The sequence below is a fragment of the Aegilops tauschii genome, chromosome 3 (assembly GCF_002575655.3).
Source record: "Aegilops tauschii subsp. strangulata cultivar AL8/78 chromosome 3, Aet v6.0, whole genome shotgun sequence".
In the NCBI taxonomy this organism is placed as follows: Eukaryota; Viridiplantae; Streptophyta; class Magnoliopsida; order Poales; family Poaceae; genus Aegilops; species Aegilops tauschii.
The window spans coordinates 97,949,860-97,968,160 of NC_053037.3; positions in this window are offsets into that span (position 1 = coordinate 97,949,860).

Genomic DNA, 18,301 nt, shown 5'->3' on the forward strand with positions numbered 1-18,301 from the left:
GATTTATTGAGCTACAATATAAGCACTTTATGCGACGTCGCGCAGACGTCCGACTGTGGCGTGTTTTTGTTTCTTACTTTAATATATAAGCCCTTTATGTGATGTTGCTCAGACGTCCGACTGTGGCATACACTGCCTTTATTTTCTGTTATAAGCCCTTTATGTGGTGTCGCCCTGACGCCCGACTGCGGCATTATTATTCTTGCATTTTCCTCTCGAGGAGTCATTCAGACACTCGTTTGGCACCAGTATTATTATTCTTGCAGTTTCCTCTCGAGGAGTCATTCAGACCCTCGTTTGGCACAAGTATTATTATTCTTGCATTTTCCTCTCGAGGAGTCATTCAGACCCTCGTTTGGCACCAGTACGACTATTCTGCAGTTTCCGCTCGAGGAGTCATTCAGACCCTCGCTTGGCACCTAGTATTTATTATCTCTATGTCTGAACGCACTGGTTAACTTGTTCACGTGCTTCATGTTTACATTTGTTATATCTTATGTCCGAACTGTCTTGCGAGTACTTTCATAGTACTCACCTGGCTTGTTGATTTGGCCAGATGTTGACGAAGGCGATCTCTTCGATGAAGAGTTTGATAGCGCGTCCGACGCCTAGAGGAGTCCCAGTCAGTCCTGCGCGATCTCGGATATTGGTCACTTGTATTATATACGCTTCCGCCACCCGCAATAAGTCTCCTCGAGCCTCACTCCGATGCTCGAAGAGCTGTAGTCTTCAGGAGTCATATCACTTGCTTCGCGGTGATATTTTCCACCACCGTTATTATCGTGAGTTAGTAGTTATGCCACCCTATCCGCCGTCTTGTTTTATCGGCATGCATGTAATAAATTGTTGGGCAGTTTCCGCTCAACTTTGTATTATATACAGTACTCCTGGTATTTTTCTTCTGTGACCATGATATTGTCTACCAGTGAGAAGGAATTCTTCCTTACTGGTCCGTAAAAGGGATTGGTCTCTCAATAATTATATATTATTGAAAAACCGGTCGTGACATCGCCTTTCTGTCGCGAGGGTGGTGTCCAACACCAATGCATAGGAGCCGGGAGACGGCATCACCTCTGGGTGATCGGCCCAGCTCCAGCTGATAGGCTTCTCAGACCAATGCATAAACTCTGGGCTGCTAGAGGCCACCGCGTTGACTTCTTGGTGCTGTCGGCACCGACTGCGCCTGTCTTCAGCTTGGCTTGTGAAGACGACGTAGGCGGCGTGCTCGTCTGGGAACTCGTCTTGAATGGCTCCGACTGCTGGTCGGGCGGCTGGCTGCTGAGGGGCTGGAGGTGGTGGGCCAGCAGGTGGAGGCGGCACCAGCCCTTCGCCTTTGGAGATCCGCGTGAGCCAATGACACTTCCGGGTCGTGTGGTTGGACGGCTTCGCGCCGCTGTGGAACTTGCAGGGGGCATCAAGGGTTTGCGCGTAGGAGAAAGCCGGCTGCCAAGCCGGCCTGCCACCCTTCTGCTTCTTGGGCGCGGGCCGCTCTTCAGGTTGTTCGTCTTTGACTGTGGGCACTTGCCGACTGGTGGAAGGCGGCATAGGGGCCTTGCGCTTGTTGTCGTTCTGGTAAGGGCGTCGACTGGAGTCACCAGCCGGCGTCTTGGGAGCCGGAGCGAGCACCTTTCCAGAGGCATCCACTCGAAGCTCGGTCTTCATTGAAGAGTCGGCCGTGGCGTACTTGTCTTCTATGATCAGCAGCTCGTCGAGGGTAGTCGGCTCGTCGCAGAGGAGCCGGTGCTTGAGGAGGGTGCCCTCTCGGCACCCGGCGGTGAAGTACTCTATGGCTTGAACCTCGTGCACCCCTTCGCAGGAGTTGCGGAGCTCGGCCCAATGCGTGAGGTAGTCACGAGTTGATTCGCTGGGCCCTTGGACGCACAAGGAGAGCTGCCGGGGCTTGGGAGGCCGCTTGTACATGCTGGTGAAGTTGCGGATGAAGACTTCCATGAAGTCTAGCCAGCTGTTGATGCTATAGGGCTTGAGGCTATTCAACGAAGTGCGTGCCGTGCCTTGAAGCATGAGCGGGACGTACTTCATGACAACGCGCCTATTGCCGTTCGCGATGCGGACTGCGGTGGAGTAGTCGATCAACCAGTCTTCCGGCTTCACGGAACCGTTGTATTTTGGCGTGTCTCTTGAGAGCGAGAACCCTTTGGGGAAGGGTTCGTCGCGGATGCGGGGGCCAAAGCAAGGCGGGCCGACATCATCTTCTTCTTCTAGCGCCAGGGATCGCGCTAGGCGGTCGATCCGGTGGCGGGCGTCATTCTCGCCGACTCCTTCGCAGTGGCCTAGTCGGCCGCTGAGAGTCGGATGCGTAACAGGCGGCGGGGTGGGATATCTCTTCCCACGAGGCGGGGGAGGAGGCGGATCGCCTCGTCGCTCCACAGCTCGTGGGCGGCCTTCTGCGTCGCGCTCGATGGTGAGCCGAGTCCGACTGCGGCTAGCAGCCGGCTCCTTGTCTTTTCTCGCGCGGGCGCCGTCTGCAGTCGGGGTCCGGGATGTCGCACCGTGCTCTCGGCGTGGGAGAGGACTTTCAGCGCGGGCGCTGGCCTCATGCCGCTCTGCGGCCGCGTCGATCAGCTGCTGGATGCGTCTAGTCATGTAGGGGAGCTCGTTGGCCCTTAGCCCGTTCAGCTCGTCTACGGCCGCCTGAGCGGCACGCAGGTTCTCGAGTGGCGTGGCGTAGACTGGGCGGTTTGCTCCCAGCATGCTGGCGATGGCCGCGCCGCGCTTCTTGGCGAAGCCGGCTCGGCTCGGCCCGCCCGGAGGCGGCGTACCGAAGGTGGCGCGGTCAACTTCGCGCTGGTGAGCCTCAGTGAGGCGTCTCATGGATGCTATCTTCTGGCCCTCCGCGACGAGGGCCAGGTGGCGTGCCTACAGTGTCTCGGCGTCGGCGTCGGCCAGGATGGGGACGGACAAGTCGTGTAGCGCCGCTTGTAGGGCGTCGTGGGCGTTCTCGCCTGAGGCGGCGCCGTGGCTGATGACCAGCACCTCGGTGACAGTGCTGCTGCCACTGTCGGCTCGAGGAAGAGGGTCGTCGATGATCACCATGTTGGTGGGGAAGGCGTCAAGGGATGCCGTGTCGGAGTCGATAAGCATCGGGTCGGTGGAGCCGACCGACTCCAAGTCCACAGCAAGCTCGCTGGAGACGTGAAGCTGGTCGAGGAGGCTGACGAGGCGGCTCTCGGGGCAGTCTGTGCCCGCGTCGGACGCAGGCTCGTCGGAGATGCGAGCCTCGCCAAGAAGATCGGCGAGGCGGCTCACCGCGCAGGCGTCGTCGACGCCTTGCAGCGCGTCGGGGCAAGCGCCATCGGGCGTGCCGGGCTAGCTACACTCGCTGGGGAGAAAAAGGGTTCCCGTCCAGAACATGTCTCCAAACGACGGTGCACCTGGCCCCACGGTGGGTGCCAAATGTCGGGTGGTAGGTGCGACATATGCCAACGGGTGGCTTATCATTGTGGGAGCCAGTAAGACATCGCGGTGCCTGGAAACGGGATGAGGCGAAGACATGCACGCCGGCGAATCTTACCCAGGTTCGGGGCTCTCCGTGGAGATAACACCCCTAGTCCTGCTATGCGGGGTCTCCACATGATCACTAGATCAACACAAGTAGCTACAAGTGGCTCCTTGAGCTGTCTGGCTAGAGGAAGGAGAAGGGCAAGGCTAGCTCTCTTCTTCTCTCTATGTGGTGTCTAAAACTCCAAGAGATCAACCCTTTGCATGGGTGCACTTGGGGGTTTATATAGGCCTACCCCCAGGGGTACAATAGTAATCCGGCTGGACGCGAGTCCTAGCCGTCAGCGTTTGTATTCGCCGGCTTCTCCGCCGGCCGCCGGGGCCCGCCGGCTGCCGGCCTCTTGGCCGACAGGCCGGCCCCACCGCTTGGGGGTCTTGTCGGTGGCTGGTTACTGTAGCCTCGCCCCTGATGATGAGGGCTTTGTCGAGGTAAGCATGACTACAGTGCCGCCGCCTGGCGGGCTCTCACTGTAGCCTGATGTCGTCTTGTCTCCTTAATGATGCACATACTTCGAGGGAGGGAGGTAGCCGGCTATTGGGAGCCGGCTACACCCTAGGCCGACTGGGGGAGGCTTGGCCGCCTTCGAGCGTCTCTCTGGCTGAAGGGGCCCGCCGCCCGAGGGCCGTACTGACAGCTTGTCGTGGGTGGCGTCATGGTCAACATGGCAACAGTGCCGCGCCGGACGGGGGATGGCTGACCCGTACGGCGCACTGTGGCCACGCGTGCTCCGGGATTCGGGGGTGGCAGGCTATACTGTAGCCACGCCCCGTCTCATCACCGTTATGTGGGTGCGGCCCTTGAGGGTGCAGACTTGGCCGGATTCTGGGAGTCGGTCCTCTTGTGGCTAGCTTCTTGGAGTCGGTCCTCTTGTGGCCAGCTTCTTGGAGTTGGTCCTCTTGTGGCTCTCTTCGGGAGGGTTTTTAGGGCCGGGCCGTCTTCCCATAGTCGGTCCTTGAGATAGCCAGCTAGGGGAAGGCGGCCCTGTGCTTTGAGTGCTTGAAGGCTCGATCGGCCTGATAATTTTTAAAGAGCCATGGGGAGTCGGTTAGGCTACCCGTGGCCATTTACTCCGACAGGTTCCGCCCATGAACCTATGCATAGGGGTTGGCACACGTTTTCGTCTTGACTCTCCGGTAGAAACTTTGGGGCACTCTTTGAAGTTCTTTGTGTTGGTTGAATAGATGAATCTGAGATTGTGTGATGCATATCGTATAATCATACCCACGGATACTTGAGGTGACATTGGAGTATCTAGGTGACATTAGGGTTTTGGTTGATTTGTGTCTTAAGGTGTTATTCTAGTACGAACTCTATGATAGATCGAACGGAAAGAATAGCTTCAAGTTATTTTACTATGGACTCTTGAATAGATCGATCAGAAAGGATAACTTTGAGGTGGTTTCGTACCCTACAATAATCTCTTCGTTTGTTCTCCGCTATTAGTGACTTTGGAGTGACTCTTTGTTGCATGTTGAGGGATAGTTATATGATCCAATTATGTTATTATTGTTGAGAGAACTTGCACTAGTGAAAGTATGAACCCTAGGCCTTGTTTCAACGCATTGCAATACTGTTTGTGCTCACTTTTATCATTAGTTACCTTGCTGTTTTTATATTTTCAGATTACAAAAACCTATATCTACCATCCATATTGCACTTGTATCACCATCTCTTTGCCGAACTAGTGCACCTATACAATTTACCATTGTATTGGGTGTGTTGGGGACACAAGAGACTCTTTGTTATTTGGTTGCAGGGTTGTTTGAGAGAGACCATCTTCATCCTACGCCTCCCACAGATTGATAAACCTTAGGTCATCCACTTGAGGGAAATTTGCTACTGTCCTACAAACCTCTGCACTTGGAGGCCCAACAACGTATTGCGTAGTAGACATCAGTCCCCCTTGTGCTTAAAAGGAAAGTGGCCAATCGCTCCACACGAAACCATGGCTACCAACCACATGGTCCCGCACGCGCCAGCTGGGCGTGGGGATCACGTGCAATGCGACCATCCTCCCTTTGCACCCCCTATAACTGCCTTTGATCCACCCAATTGCCCCATGACATATTCTTCTTCCCCACGGAGGAAGGATCCCACCAGGGTGAAATTCTCCATCGACGGGAAAAAGCCATGGCGACTCCAAAGAACTAAGAACAAAGGGGACGCGAGGAAAGAGATCTTAGGAAGCAGGAAGGACATTAGAAAAATAACCTAAAAAGAAGGAGAGAAGAGGAGAACTGAAGGAAATATGCCCTAGAGGCAATAATAAAGTTGTTATTATATATTTCCTTATTCATGATAAAGGTTTATTATTCATGCTAGAATTTTATTGATCGGAAACTTAAATACACGTGTGAATGTATAAACAAATATTGTGTCCCTAGTAAGCTTCTACTAGACTAGCTCGTTGATCAAAGATGGTTAAGGTTTCCTAACCATGAACATGTGTTGTCATTTGATAACGGGATCACATCATTAGGAGAATGATGTGATGGACAGGACCCATCCGTTAGCTTAGCATATTGATCGTTGAGTTTATTGCTATTGCTTTCTTCATGTCAAATACATATTCCTTCGACTATGAGATTATGCAACTCCCGGATACCGGAGGAATACCTTGTGTGCTATCAAACATCACAACGTAGCTGGGTGATCATAAAGATGCTCTACAGGTATCTCCGAAGGTGTTTGTTGAGTTGGCCTAGATCGAGATTAGGATTTGTCACTCCGAGTATCGAAAAGGTATTTTTGGGCCCTCTCGGTAATACACACCATAAGCTTGCAAGCAAATGACTAAGGAGTTAGTCACGAGGTGATGTATTACAGAATGAGTAAAGAGACTTGCTGGTAACGAGATTGAACTAGGTATAGAGATACCGACGATCGAATAACATACCGATGGATAAAGGGAATTACGTATGTTGTCATAACGGTTCGACCGATAAAGATCTTCGTAGAATATGTAGGAGCCAATATGGGCATCCAGGTTCCGCTATTGGTTATTGACCGGAGAGGTGTCTCGGTCATGTCTTGATACGTCTCCAATGTATATATAATTTTTTATTGTTCCATGCTGTTATATTATCAATCTTGGATGTTTTATAATCATTTTATAGTCATTTTATATCATTTTTTGGTACTAACCTATTAACATAGTGCCAAGTGCCACTTACTGTTTTTTGCATGTTTTTTACATCGCAGGAAATCAATATCAGACGAAGTCCAAACGCAACGAAACTCCACGGAGATATTTTTGGACCAGAAGGAACATAATGGGCCCTGGCTGCGCCTGGGGGGTGCCTCGAGGAGGGCACAACCCACCAGGGCGCTCCAGGAGGCCCAAGCGCGCCCTGGTGGGTTGTGCCCACCTCGGGTGCCCCCCAGACCGCCTCTTTGCTCTATAAATACCCCAATATTCCCAAAACCCTAGGGGAGTCGACGAAATATTCATCCAGCCGCCGCAGAGTCCAGAACCACCAGATCCAATATAGACACCATCTCGGATGGGGTTCACCACCTCCATTGGTGCCTCTCCGATGATGCGTGAGTAGTTCTTTGTAGACCTTCGGGTCTGTAGTTAGTAGCTAGATGGCTTCATCTCTCTCTCTCTGAATTCTCAATACAATGGTCTCTTGGAGATCCATATGATGTAACTCTTTTGCGGTGTGGATCGATGAACTTTGAGTTTATGATCAGATCTATCTTCTTATATCCATGAAAGTATTTGAGTTTCTTTGATCTCTTTTATGCATGCTCTCTTATAGCCTCGTATTTCTTCTCCGATATTTGGGTTTTGTTTGGCCAACTTGATCTATTTATCTTGCAATGGGAAGAGGTGCTTTGTAGTGGGTTCGATCTTACGGTGCTTGATCCCAGTGACAGAAAGGGAAACGACACATATGTATCATTGCTACTAAGGATAAAACGATGGGGTCTATCTCTACATAGATAGATCTTGTCTACATCATGTCATCGTTCTTATTGCATTACTCCATTTTTCCATGAACTTAATAGACTAGATGCATGCTGGATAGCGGTCGATGTGTGGAGTAATAGTAGTAGATGCAGGCATGAGTCGGTCTACTAATCTTGGACGTGATGCCTATATAATGATCATTGCCTGGATATCGTTATGAGTATTTGAAGTTCTATCAATTGCCCAACAGTAATTTGTTCACCCACCATTTGCTATTTTTCTCGAGAGAAGCCACTAGTGAAACCTACGCCCCCCGGGTCTCTTTCTCATATATTTGCCTTTGCGATCTACTTTTTCCTTGCATTTATTTTCAGATATATTAAACCAAAAATAGAAAAATACTTTGCTGCACTTTATTTTATTTGCAATCTATTTATTCAATCTATTACAACTTTCTCCCGTCCACGCACCAATTTCTGGCTCCATTACCCGAAAGGGATTGACAACCCCTTTAACACGTCAGGTTGCGAGTGGTTGCTATTTGTGTGCAGGGGCTGTTTACGTTGTGTTGCTTGGTTCTCCTACTGGTTTGATAACCTTGCTTTCATATCTGAGGGAAATACCTACCGCCGCTGTGCTGCATCAACCCTTCCTCTTTGTGGGAAATACCGACGTAGCTTCAAGCTGTTGGGGAACGTAGTAATTTCAAAAAAAATTCCTACGCACACACAGGATCATGGTGATGCATAGCAACGAGAGGGAGAGTGTCGTCTACGTACCCTCGTAGACCGTTAGCGGAAGCGTTATATCAATGCGGTTGATGTAGTCGAACGTCTTCACGATCCAACCGATCCAAGTACCGAAAGCACGGCACCTCCGAGTTCTGCACACCTTCGGCTCGGTGACGTCCTCGCCTTCTTGATCCAGCAAGACAGGCGAAGTAGTAGATGAGTTCCGGCAGCACGACGGCGTGGTGATGGTGTTGGTGAAGAACAATCTCCGCAGGGCTTCGCCAAGCACTACAGAAACTATGACCGAGGATAAACTAGAGGGGACAGGGTTGCCGGCACATGGCTTGGTGTTTCTTGATGTGTCTTTGGTGCTAGCCCTGCCCCTCTATTTATATGTTGAGCCCTGGGGTCGAAACTTGGAGCAAAAGCCTCCTCAAAGTCGGTTTTGCCCTAAAGGCAAGAGTCCCACTCGGACTCCAGGACCAAACGCCACAATCCTTGGCGTCTGGCCCAGACGCCATGGGCCTCGGCGTCTGGCTCAGGGCCAGACGCCAGGGTCTCCGGCGTTTGGCCCCTTGGCCTCCGCAAAACTCCTTTTGCACCGACTTATAACCCCGTGGGCCTGACTCCTTGGCCTAACCATATCACCCAATATATGAATCTTTACCTCCGGACCATTCTGGAGCTACTCGTCATGTCCGTGATCTCATTCGGGACTCCGAACAACATTCAGTCACCAACATACATAACTCATATAATACTATATCATCAAAGAATGTTTAAGCGTGCGGACCCTACGGGTTCGAGAACTATGTAGACATGACCGAGACACCTCTCTGGTCAATAACCAATAGCGGAACCTGGATGCCCATATTGGCTCCTACATATTCTACGAAGATCTTTATCGGTCAAACCGCATAACAACATACGTTGTTCCCTTTGTCATCAGTATGTTACTTGCCCGAGATTCGATCATCGGTATCTCAATACCTAGTTCAATCTCGTTACAGGCAAGTCTCTTTACTCATTCCGTAATACATCATCCCGCAACTAACTTATTAGTTACAATGCTTGCAAGGCTTATAGTGATGTGTATTACCGAGTGGGCCCAGAGATACCTCTCCGACAATCGGAGTGACAAATCCTAATCTCGAAATACGCCAACTCAACAAGTACCTTCGGAGACACCTATAGAGCACCTTTATAATCACCCAGTTACGTTGTGATGTTTGGTAGCACACAAAGTGTTCCTCCGGTAAACGGGAGTCGCATAATCTCATAGTCATAGGAACATGTAGAAGTCATGAAGAAAGCAATAGAAACATACTAAACGATCAAGTGCTAAGCTAACGGAATGGGTCAAGTCAATCACATCATTCTCCTAATGATGTGATCCCGTTAATCAAATGATAACTCATGTCTATGGCTAGGAAACATAACCATCTTAGATCAACGAGCTAGTCAAGTAGAGGCATACTAGTGACACTCTGTTTGCCTATGTATTCACACATGTATCATGTTTCCGGTTAATACAATTCTAGCATGAATAATAAACATTTATCATGATTTAAGGAAATAAATAATAACTTTATTATTGCCTCAGGGCATATTTCCTTCAGTCTCCCACTTGCACTAGAGTCAATAATGTAGTTCACATCGCCATGTGATTTAACATCAATGGTTCACATATTTATGTGGTTAACACCCATAGTTCACATCGACATGTGACCAACACCCAAAGGGTTTACTAGAGTCAGTAATCTAGTTCACATCGCTATGTGATTAACACCCAAAGGGTACTAAGGTGTGATCATGTTTTGCTTGTGAGATAATTTTAGTCAATGGGTCTGTCACATCCAGATCCGTAAGTATTTTGCAAATTTCTATGTTTACAATGCTCTACACGGAGCTACTCTAGCTAATAGCTCCCACTTTCAATATGTATGTAGATCAAGACTTAGAGTCATCCAGATCGGTGTCAAAGCTTGTATCGATGTAACCGTTTACGACGAACCTTTTGTCGCCTGCATAATCGAGAAACATATCCTTATTCCACTAAGGATAATTTTGACCGCTGTTCAGCGATCTACTCCTAGATCACTATTGTATTCCCTTGCCAAACTTAGTGAAGGGTATACAATAGATCTGGACACAGCATGGCATACTTTATAGAACCTATGGTTGAGGCATAGGGAATGACTTTCATTCTCTTTCTATCTTCTGCCATGGTCGGGCTTTGAGTCTTACTCAATTCACACCTTGTAACATAGGCAAGAACTCTTTCTTTGACTGTTCCATTTTGAACTACTTCAAAATCTTGTTAAGGTATGTACTCATTGAAAAAACTTATCAAGCGTCTTGATCTATCTCTATAGATCTTGATGCTCAATATGTAAGCAGCTTCACCGAGGTCTTTCTTTGAAAAACTCCTTTCAAACATTCCTTTATGCTTTGCAGAATAATTCTACATTATTTCCGATCAATGATATGTCATTCACATATACTTATCAGAAATATTGTAGTGCTCCCACTGACTTTCTTGTAAATACATGCTTCACCGCAAGTCTGTATAAAACTATATGCTTTGATCAACTTATCAAAGCGTATATTCCAACTCCGAGATGCTTGCACCAGTCCATAGACGGATCGCTGGAGCTTGCATATTTTGTTAGCACCTTTAGGATTGACAAAAACCTTCTGGTTGCATCATATACAACTCTTCTTTAATAAATCCATTAAGGAATGCAGTTTTGTTTATCCATTTGCCAGATTTCATAAAATGTGGCAATTGCTAACATGATTCGGACAGACTTAAGCATAGATACGAGTGAGAAACTCTCATCGTAGTCAACACCTTGAACTTGTCGAAAACCTTTTGCGACAATTCTAGCTTTGTAGATAGTAACACTACTATCAGCGTTCGTCTTCCTCTTGAAGATACATTTAATCTCAATGGCTCGCCGTTCATTGGGCAAGTCAATCAAAGTCCATACTTTGTTCTCATACATGGATCTCATATCAGATTTCATGGCCTCAAGCCATTTTGCAGAATCCGGGCTCATCATCGCTTCCTCATAGTTCATAGGTTCGTCATGGTCAAGTAACATGATCTCTAGAACAGGATTATCGTACCACTCTGGTGCGGATCTTACTCTGGTTGACCTATGAGGTTCGGTAGCAACTTGATCTGAAGTTACATGATCATCATCATTAGCTTCCTCACTAATTGGTGTAGGAGTCACAGGAACAGATTTCTGTGATGAACTACTTTCCAATAAGGGAGCAGGTACAGTTACCTCATCAAGTTATACTTTCCTCCCACTCACTTCTTTCGAGAGAAACTCCTTCTCTAGAAAGGATCCATTCTTAGCAACGAATATCTTGCCTTCAGATATGTGATAGAAGGTGTACCCAACATTATCTTTTGGGTATCCTATGAAGACGCACTTCTCCGATTTGGGTTTGAGCTTATCAGGATGAAACTTTTTCACATAAGCATCGCAACCCCAAATTTTAAGAAACGACAGCTTAGGTTTCTTGCCAAACCATAGTTTATACTGTGTCGTCTCAACGGATTTAGACGGTGCCCTATTTAACGCGAATGTAGCTGTCTCTAATGCATACCCCAAAACGATAGTGATAAATCGGTAAGAGACTCATAGATTGCACTATATCCAATAAAGTACGATTATGACGTTTGGACACACCATTACGCTGTGGTGTTCCAGGTGGCATGAGTTTGTGAAACTATTCCACATTGTTTTAATTGAAGACCAAACTCGTAACTCAAATATTTTACCTCTGCGATCATATCGTAGAAACTTTTATTTTTGTTACGATGATTCTCCACTTCACTCTGAAATTCTTTGAACTTTTCAAATGTTTCAGACTTGTGTTTCATCAAGTAGATATACCCATATCTGCTCAAATCATCTGTGAAGGTCAGAAAATAATGATACCCGCCGCGAGCCTCAATATTCATCGGACCACATACATCAGTATGTATGATTTCCAACAAATCTATTGCTCGCTCCATTGTTCCAGAGAACGGAGTCTTAGTCATCTTGCCCATGAGGCATGGGTCGCAAGCATCAAGTGATTCCAAAAGTCCACTAGCATGGAGTTTCTTCATGCGCTTTACACCAATATGACCTAAACGGCAGTGCCACAAATAAGTTGCACTATCATTATTAACTTTGCATCTTTTGGCTTCAATATTATGAAAATGTGTATCACCACGATCGAGATCCAACAAACCATTTTCGTTGGGTGTATGACCATAGAAGGTTTTATTCATATAAACAGAACAACAATTATTCTCTAGCTTACATGAATAACCGTATTGCAATAAACATGATCCAATCATATTCATGCTCAATGCAAACACTAAATAACATTTATTTTAGGTTCAACACTAATCCCGAAAGTATAGGGAGTGTGCGATGATGATCATATCAATCTTGGAACCACTTCCAATACACATCGTCACTTCACCCTTAACTAGTCTCTGTTCATTCTGCAACTCCCGTTTCGAGTTACTACTCTTAGCAACTGAACCAGTATCAAATACCGAGGGGTTGCTATAAACACTAGTAAAGTACACATCAATAACATGTATATCAAATATAGCTTTATTCACTTTGCCAGCCTTCTTATCCACCAAATACTTGGGCAGTTCCGCTTCCAATGACCAGTCCCTTTGCAGTAGAAGTACTTTGTCTCAGGCTTAGGTCTAGACTTGGGCTTCTTCACTTGAGCAGCAACTTGCTTGCCGTTCTACATGAAGTTCCCTTTCTTTCCCTTTGCCCTTTTCTTGAAACTAGTGGTCTTGTTAATCATCAACACTTGATGCTCTTTCTTGATTTCTGATTTCATCATCATGAAAAACTCGAGAATCGTTTACGTTATCCCTTGCATACTATAGTTTATCACGAAGTTCTACTAACTTGGTGACGGTGACTAGAGAATTCTGTCAATCACTATCTTATCTGGAAGATTAACTCCCACTTGATTCAAGCGATTGTAGTACCCAGACAATCTGAGCACATGCTCACTGCTTGAGCTATTCTCCTCCATCTTTTAGCTATAGAACTTGTTGGAGACTTCATATCTCTCAACTCGGGTATTTGCTTGAAATATTAACTTCAACTCCTGGAACATCTCATATGGTCCATGATGTTCAAAACATCTTTGAAGTCCCGATTCTAAGCCGTTAAGCATGGTGCACTAAACTATCAAGTAGTCATCATACCGAGCTTTTGTCAAAACGTTCATAACGTCTGCATCTGCTCCTTGAATAGTTCTGTCACCTAGTGGTGCATCAAGGACATAATACTTCTGTGCAGCAATGAGGATAATCCTCAGATCATGGAGCTAGTCCGCATCTTTGCTACTAACATCTTTCAACTTATTTTTCTCTAGGAACATATCAAAAATAAAACAGGGGAGCTAAACGCGAGCTATTGATCTACAACATAGATATGCTAATACTACCAGGACTAAGTTCATGATAAATTAAAGTTCAATTAATCATATTACTTAAGAACTCCCACTTAGATAGACATCTCTCTAATCATCTAACTGATCACGTGATCCATATCAACTAAACCATGTCCGACCATCACGTGAGATGGAGTAGTTTTCAACGGTGAACATTACTATGTTGATCATATCTACTATATGATTCACGCTCGACCTTTCGGTCTCAGTGTTCCGAGGCCATATCTGCATATGCTAGGCTCGTCAAGTTTAACCTGAGTATTCCGCGTGTGCAAAACTGTCTTGCACCCATTGTATTTGAACGTAGAGCTTATAACACCCGATCATCACGTGGTGTCTCAGCACGAAGAACTTTCGCAATGGTGCATACTCAGGGAGAACACTTATACCTTGAAATTTAGTGAGAGATCATCTTATAATGCTACCGTCGATCTAAGCAAAATAAGATGCATAAAAGATAAACATCACATGCAATCAATATAAGTGATATGATATGGCCATTATCATCTTGTGCTTGTGATCTCCATCTCTGAAGCACCGTCATGATCACCATCGTCACCGGCGCGACACCTTGATCTCCATCGTAGCATCGTTGTCATCTCGCCAACTATTGCTTCTACGACTATCGCTACCGCTTAGTGATAAAGTAAAGCAATTACAGGGCTATTGCATTGCATACAATAAAGCGACAACCATATGGTTCCTGCCAGTTGCCGATAACTCGGTTACAAAACATGATCATCTCATACAATAAAATATAGCATCATGCCTTGACCATATCACATCACAACATGCCCTGCAAAAACAAGTTAGACGTCCTCTACTTTGTTGTTGCAAGTTTTACGTGGCTGCTACGGGCTGAGCAAGAACCGTTCTTACGTACACATCAAAACCACAACGATAGTTCGTCAAGTTAGTGCTGTTTTAACCTTCTCAAGGACCGGGCGTAGCCACACTCGGTTCAACTAAAGTTGGAGAAACTGACACCCGCCAGCCACCTATGTGCAAAGCACCTCGATAGAACCAGTCTCGCGTAAGCGTACGCGTAATGTCGGTCTGGGCCGCTTCATCCAACAATACCGCCGAACCAAAGTATGACATGCTGGTAAGCAGTATGACTTGTATCGCCCACAACTCACTTGTGTTCTACTCGTGCATAAACATCTACGCATAAAAGCAGGCACAGATACCACTGTTGGGGAACGTAGTAATTTCAAAAAGTGTCCTACGCACACACAGGATCATGGTGATGCATAGCAACGAGAGGAGAGAGTGTCGTCTATGTACCCTCGTAGACCGTTAGCGGAAGCGTTATATCAACGCGGTTGATGTAGTCGAACGTCTTCACGATCCGACTGATCCAAGTACCGAAAGCACGGCACCTCCGAGTTCTGCACACCTTCGGCTCGGTGACGTCCTCGCCCTCTTGATCCAGCAAGACGGGCGAAGTAGTAGATGAGTTCCGGCAGCACGACGGCGTGGTGATGGTGTTGGTGAAGAACAATCTCCGCAGGGCTTCGCCAAGCACTACATAAACTATGACCGAGGATAAACTAGAGGGGACAGGGTTGCCGGCACACGGCTTGGTGTTTCTTGATGTGTCTTTGGTGCTAGCCCTGCCCCTCTATTTATATGTTGAGCCCTGGGGTCGAAACTTGGAGGAAAAGCCTCCTCAAAGTCGGTTTTTCCCGAAAGGCAAGAGTCCCACTCGGACTCCAGGACCAAATGCCACAATCCTTGGCGTCTGGCCCAGGGCCAGACGCCAGGGTCTCCGGCGTTTGGCCCCTTGGCCTCCGCAAAACTCCTTTTGCACAGACTTATAGCCCCGTGGGCCTGACCCCTTGGCCTAACCATATCATCCAATATATGAATCTTTACCTCCGGACCATTCTGGAGCTACTCGTCATGTTCGTGATCTCAATACCTACTTGGCATAACAACATACGTTGTTCCCTTTGTCATCAGTATATTACTTGCCCGAGATTCGATCGTCGGTATCTCAATACCTAGTTCAATCTCGTTACCGGCAAGTCTCTTTACTTGTTCCGTAATACATCATCCCGCAACTAACTCATTAGTTACAATGCTTGCAAGGCTTATAGTGATGTGTATTACCGAGTGGGCCCAGAGATACCTCTCCGACAATCAGAGTGACAAATCCTAATCTCGAAATACGCCAACTCAACAAGTACCTTCGGAGACACCTGTAGAGCACCTTTATAATCATCTAGTTACGTTGTGACGTTTGGTAGCACACAAAGTGTTCCTCTGGTAAACGGGAGTTGCATAATCTCATAGTCACAGGAACATGTATAAGTCATGAAGAAAGCAATAGCAACATACTAAACGATCAAGTGCTAAGCTAACGGAATGGGTCAAGTCAATCACATCATTCTCCTAATGATGTGATCCCGTTAATCAAATGACAACTCATGTCTATGGCTAGGAAACATAACCATCTTTGATCAACGAGCTAGTCAAGTAGAGGCATACTAGTGACACTCTGTTTGACTATGTATTCACACATGTATCATGTTTCCGGTTAATACAATTCTAGCATGAATAATAAATATTTATCATGATATAAGGAAATAAATAATAACTTTATTATTGCCTCTAGGGCATATTTCCTTCACAAGCGACATCATGTTGTAGGGGAACGTGACAGAAAACAAAAATTTCGGTATAGCGAGCACGCCCAGGACCACTATGGAGACTGCATACAAGGTTTGATCTGATCCGTACCGACTCGTAGCGCAGCGGAAGAAGAGTCGGTGGAGATCGTCGGTGCAGATCCCCGCAGCTAAGATTTACAACCTCCCAACCGCGAGGATGTACTCCCTCTCCGGGCAGCCCTTCGGGAGGCGGTCGGACAGTCCCCCGGACGATGTCGCGGACAGCCCTTCGGGAGGACCCTCGAAACTCAGACAGTAACTCGGACAGCCCATCGGGAGGACACTCGAATAGCCCCTCAGGCAAAAAGATTGAAACTACAATCTCTCTATGGGGTTGCACACATACGGTGTCAGCTATCCGGCAGGGCTTCGCCGTCCAGAACTAGTTCCTGCCGGAACCCAGACAGCCTTTCGGCTCTACGAAACTATTTCGCTGGGAGGGAGAGCGAAGCCAGACAAGTCATGAATGTGTATGAGAGCAAGGGATGATCTTTGGGCAGCCCCCTCACCTCCTATTTATAGGAAAACCAAGGGGTAGGGTGCCTCCACAAATTATCAAAAACTCCCATGCATTAGGTCACACATGAGGGTGTTATGGGCAAAATGGGAGGCCATGTGGAGCTCCATGGAGCACCACGATGTGTGGCCGTCCAAACCCTTGGGGGCCCCCCATGAGGGGGTTCCTTGGCCCCAAGCCCTTCTAGAAACCTTTTCACAAAAGCCCTAAAAGGTGGCTTTCCAAAAATATCCATAAAGCTGATTTTCACTATTCATGATGACATTTTTCAGCGTCCGTCCGAACTAAAAATATTTATGTGGGCTTAGAACATTTACAGTACCCACCAAAATAATTTCAATGCGTTTCGAAACAATTCCGGTTTAGGGATTTTCATCTGCGAAACGCATCTGAAGTGGCTCCGGCAGCTCCGGAACATTTCCTATTTTTATCCCGGAAAATTCCAAAAAGTTTCCAGAATGATTCTGGCACCCTCCAAGAATTATCAGGCATGTGCCGAAACCAATTTGACTTAATAGCATATCCCGAAACAACTTTTCGGTTTCACCGAAACTCATCCGATGACCTCTCTCTGCGAAACTTTTCCGCTGTCCGAAACCTTTTCGGTGATTTTCTCTTAGACTCCCTGTCTAGTAGTCAGCAGATAGATGACCCTTAAGCGTGTGACCCTATAGGTTCGGTGAAGTATAGACATGACCCGGAACCCCTTCCGATCAAGGATCAACATCGGAGCCGTGGACACCCATATTGACCCCCGTACCCACACGAATAAGTATTCGAGTGAACCTCCAGTTGCAGTGAGGTATTCCCGTTGCTTCGCAATATGTCACAAAACACCCGAGGTGAGATTTATTGCATCCCTGTGGACGAACAATTTGTCCACCATGCAAGTTACCTCGTTACCGGTTTTGTTCTCTTTTCTCGTTTCCGTGTTCCGGCATCCCAGTGATCAAATCACAAGGTGTCTGGCCAGACGATTATGGATACCGTAACACCGAGAGGGCCCGAGAATATCTCTCCATTGTTGGAGGAGCAAATCCCAGTCTTCAGCTATCTTGTTACTTGCCATACTTTTTCGTGAACCCGTAAGCCGCCGTAATAGCCACCCAGTTACGGATAACGTTTAACAAACCCCAAAGTTCACGAAGCAAGCACGAAGGAACTCGATACTCTCATGGTCTGAGGAATTATGCAAACATTAACTATCTCTGTGATATTAACCATAAACTTGTCACGAAAAGAATCTCATAGCATAACATCAATTTGGGTCGATTCAACACAAGTGTTCTACCAACATCGTGCCCTCAAAATTGCCAGCATAGACATGTCCATGATCAGGAAAACATGATCATCATGCAATACATGAGCCAGACTTAGAGGCAAGACTAGGAATATATTTTACCGTTTAGTATACCATACGTGCACATGAGTTTCCCTCCGAGC